Source organism: Osmerus eperlanus, chromosome 22, assembly GCF_963692335.1.
Source record: "Osmerus eperlanus chromosome 22, fOsmEpe2.1, whole genome shotgun sequence".
Lineage (NCBI taxonomy): Eukaryota > Metazoa > Chordata > Actinopteri > Osmeriformes > Osmeridae > Osmerus > Osmerus eperlanus.
In genome coordinates this window covers 9,170,468-9,175,422 of record NC_085039.1, presented here as the reverse complement: position 1 = coordinate 9,175,422, position 4,955 = coordinate 9,170,468, and positions in this window count along the sequence as shown.

Sequence of the window (4,955 nt, the reverse complement as noted above, 5' to 3'; positions counted from 1 at the left end):
TCGTCCACGGAGAAGCCCTCCGCTTCCAGAACATTCCCAGCCACGCCGAGACAGGAGTCTCTAACCCTTCGATCCCACATCGTCTGCCTCACAGCAGCCATCTGAAGGCTCCTTCATCGATTCAGCTGTCGGAAGAAGCCCCCGAGCATCGCCACGTGACCGAGGGGCGTCGGGCCTGGTGATTGGCTCTCTGCGTGACACAGGAAATGCTCGCGTTTGAAGAAAGATGGAAGGCGAGCGTTCTCTAATCCTGTAACCCCAGGCTAGAGCACAAGCTTTAGGCGCCAGGTGTGCCAATATGGAAAAAAACTGAATAGCATGCAGCACTGACACCTATGTAACGCGTATAGAACAGCTTGGTATGGGCTCCCCTACACAGTGGATAAGAATGGACTGTGATTGCTTACATAATAGGGTTCAATTGCTTCCGGTTATTAACGGAGTCTGACTCTCCGTCCCCCCCGTCCCCCCATGTAAGCACAGGGCAGCCTAGTTTGTCTGCATGATGTCCAATCTGTTCTCCTGGGTGTGTGTCCTTGACTTTGTGGGGCCGGTCTAGCCATCCCTTGCACCTGCCCACTTCTTTGCAGCACACACACACACACACTCTCTCCACACAAACACAATCAGCCACGTCTGGGTGACACCCCCTCTACTCCCTCTTTCTCCTGCGCCTTTTCCCCCTCTCTCTCCTGTCTCTGTCTATTGTTTCTGATTGGTTATGCAGAGCCTCAGTCCCTCCATCCTCCCCCCCCCCCCCCCCGCAGATTCCAGTGGATTTGGCTGGATGCCAACGACGCCCCCCCCCCCCCCCTCCGCCCCTCCGACCTCCTAGTGGCACACCCGCCCATACATCACTCTACCTCCCCCCAGAGGGAACCTTCTCTTCTTCTTCCACCTCCACCACCTCCTCCTCCAGCCCTCTGGACAGCACTGGGGACAATCTTGAAGGACGTGGGGCACAAGACCCAGAAGGACTACATTCCCTCCCTATGTGAATAACCGTGTCTCGCTTCCGAGAGTGGAGGTGGATTGTCGGACTCAATAACGCCGCCTCTTCTTTTTTGGTCTGTCAGCTCGCTGGTGTAAACGAGAGCGGCTCGCTTCCCCCCCGGTACTTGTGCTTGGAACATCTGTGTGCTTTCAACCCGACGGTTCCTTCCCGTGATCACGCTGACGACACACGCCGCCTCGCAAGTGCAACTGCACTTCGACGCAGACCTAAATGAGCCCGTCCAGACCATTACCCACCAAAGGAGTCCCTGGGTACTCCTTTTGTCTCCTCTCCCAGCCTCGCCACCCGTCACCGGAATCTCATAAACAACCACTAACACTCGCAACATGGACTCTCGCGGACGCTAAACAAGCCGCCGGCTCCCCCGGGGACCCACGCCTCCTCTCCTTCGTCCTCCAGCGCCGCCGCCGCCGATGAGTTTAATCAAATATGCAGCTGTCTTTTAATCAAAAGACACAAGGGCCAATCTGCATACGGGGAGGGCAGGGCGGAGGCCCCTCCCCCCGCTCTGCCACGCGAGGGCTGGCCGGGAGCCAAGGAGAGGGGGAGGGGGGGGGCGGCTGACGTGGGAGCCCTGGGGGGGGTGGCTGTGCGGAACATGGATGGAAACGGGGTGGGGGGGACCAAAAAAAAGAAGCAAAGGAACAGATGGCCGAGACGCCGTTAAAATACGTCGACGGCCAACAGGGTGGAACTATAAGCGCCGCCGCGTTTGTTTTCGGAGGCTGGCAGGCGGGCTCTGGGGCACGGCGGGCAGCGCGAGGTGGGCGACGGGGGTCGCAATGCAGGGGGACGGGGGTGGGGAGAGGGGCTGGCGTCTGGATGCCCACCTCACACGGGGGTGGGGAGAGGGGCTGGCGTCTGGATGCCCACCTCACACACGGGGGGGGGGCATCCAGAAGGGGGGGGACGACGACGCCACGTTGCGCGATTCTCCAAAAGCACCGATTTGCGATCAGCGAGACGAACAACACAAACCCCCCCCCCCCCCCCCCCAAAAAAAAAAAGAATCAAAACAACCATGCAGAGCTTTGATCGTATGCGAAAGCCATCAACAAACCGCAATTAATTAGCAACAAATGACCTTGCGTTGAGTGGTTGTGCGGCGGGCAGACAGAGGGGCGTGAGGAAGGGGGGGGGGGGTGCAGCAGCGCGGGGGAGGCGATCTTTTGTTTTGGCTCGGCTCGCAGACGGGAATCGAGGACCGGTCTGAGAACACTACTGAGGGGTTTCTGACTTCAGCTGTGTGTGTGTGTGTGTGTGTGTGTGTGTGTGAATGTGAGTCCATACCTCTGGAGAGCCTGAGGATGATACTGAGGGGTGTCTGAGTTGTGAGACAGAGCGGCAGACTAGCAGGGCAAGACTAGAGCTGTAGCAGGACCAAGTCTGCCCGGTAACCACACAGCCAGCCCAGACAGCACACACAGCCCCCTTCCCCCTCTCCCTCCCTCCCTCCCTCCCTCCCTCCCTCCTTCCCTCCCTCCCTCCCTCCTTCCCTCCTTCCCTCCCTCCCTCCCTCCTTCCCCCTCTCCCTCCCTCCCTCCCTCCTTCCCTCCTCCCTCCTTCCCTCCCTCCCTCCCTCCCCTCCTTCCCTCCCTCCCTCCCTCCCTCCCTCCCTCCTTCCCTCCTTCCCTCCCTCCCTCCCTCCCTCCCTCCTTCCCTCCCTCCCTCCCTCCTTCCCTCCCTCCCTCCCTCCCTCCCTCCATCCATCCCTCCCTCCCTCCCTCCCTCCCTCCCTTCACCCTCTCCCCCCCCCCTCCGTCCCCTCTTTCCATTCTGACTGGGCTCCTGTGTGTACTTCGTCTCCCCTCGATACACAACAACTCCCCGGCCAGCGATCTCCTGCAGACCAAGTTACGCCTGGTGACTCTCCGGGGGGGTCTAGTCTGAGCGTGAGGTAAGCGTCTCCGAGCCAGGGGACGATGGCACCATGCCACTGTAAAGCAATATGGTGCGGCGGGGGAGGGGGGGGGGGGGGGGGGGGGTAGCGGCGCGGCGTATTGTTCCCCTGAGAGCGCTGTTAAAACTTGGCACGGGTTCGAGGAGTGACTAAACGGCGCTGAGGGACTCGACGATTGGGGAGTGGCTCCTTGTCTTCCTGTGAACTACGTCGACATTGTTCGCTGTCGAGCTTGTCTCTCTCTCTATCAGACCCCTAGCACTACCAGAACATTCTGATAAACAACCCGCTTTGACAGAACTCGGCTGTCGCCGTCAGTCCCAGCCCCATGAGAACACCGGGGGCGGGCCGCACGCGCCCTCGTCAAAACTAAACGGGGAAGACTCAGGGGCGTCGTCGACGACGACCACTTCTTCGGCAGCTCCAGTCTGACTGTGCGTGCGTGTGTGTGTGTGCGCGAGCGAGCGCCTAATTAATGCGGACCACCCAGAGCTTCACAAGAGTGGCACAGCATGCCAGGTCCCTCTGTGCCGAGTCGAAGCCGTCACTAGCACTAACACACAGCGCCGGTCTCTGACATGAAGGCATCGCCCTGACATGTGGGGGAACACACGGCAAGACAAGACTACAAGTCCCAAAGGGCTGTGCTGCACAACGGTAGCAACTCACCGCAGAGTTAGACACAGTGTGGGTTTTTTTTCTCTCCATCTCCCGGGTCTCGTTCTGACTGACAAGGTTTTGAACAGTGCCGTGGGAAGGGGGTTTATGGTAGGGTAATGAAAACACAAGTAAATCGTGACCCAGGAGTCACATACACACACACAAAACACTGGAACTCCTCGATTGGGATTTCTCTCTATGTGTGTGCTTGAAAAGTTCCACTGAATAGTGATTTAATTTAATTACATACAGGAAACAAAAAGCTAGCTTTGGCAGGTAATTGAGGAAGAGGGGGGGGGGGGGGGCGGTAGTGGGAGGTGAGAGAAAGGGAACTGAGTGCAAGCTATGCCATGGATCTGAGCGGTGAATTTCTCTCACACACACTGTCTCTAAGGATATGGTGTCGGTATGTTGCCTGGAGAGAGAGAGAGGGATGGAGGGAGGGAGGGAGAGAAATAGAGAAATGAGCTGCTCTTTACCTGCAGGCGGCAGACAGGGGGGGAAAGCAAGCCAGAGGAAAGGACTGGCACGAGGAAAAAGGTGAGAGAGGAAGGCGGGCGCCATTTTGAGACCGAACCCTGCCACGCTCGCCATCTCACAGGGGAAGGGGCGTGAAAAGACCCTGACCCACTCACACGGTTCAAAACAAAAGCATTTGCATGCCAACATAATGGACCTCGGAGCTCAATGGGCTTAAGCTAATTAACGGTCTTGCCAGATTGCGTTCAGAAAGTTTGTAAGCTTGTAAGCGGCCACAAATGTAACAAAGGGAGTGGGGCAGGGGTGAAGGATTGGGAAGGAATTTAAGTGGGGAATTTTGTCTGAGGGCTTGGCTGTTTGTGACATCCTATCTTTACTTTAGAAATGCACAGAAAGTAAAGATGAACAAAGTTAAATCATCTGACCTCCAACCTCGAGGTTGAGGCTGGTGAGGCCTATCCTTGAGTCGTCTCTCCATCTTAAGACGTAATTTATTGGTGCCCCTTTTTACTGCTAGGCTGCCGTCCTTGGAGTCAAGGAGTTGTTTACTCCCAGTCAAGTCTCCATGGGAAGTCGCGGGGTGAAAGTGGCAGACTAACCTTTCTGATCCTCACCAGACAATAACGCGTCATCACGGGTCGCAAGGGGCAGGAGGTAGGTGAGAAACTGGCTGAAAGGAGGTGAGAAGGAGAGATTGCAGGTCAGTCGTGCCAAGTGGTTGCACCGTGGGATGCAAAACGGTGAAACGAACTGTAAATCAAACGCAGGCTGAATGACTTTGACGTGAAAACAAAACAGTGTGTCAGACCTTTTCATAACCAAAGTAGGCCTAAATGAACTGAACACAAACCAGAAGATTAAGGCTAGTCGAGTGGGCTTTCAGTGTAGTTAACGTAAATG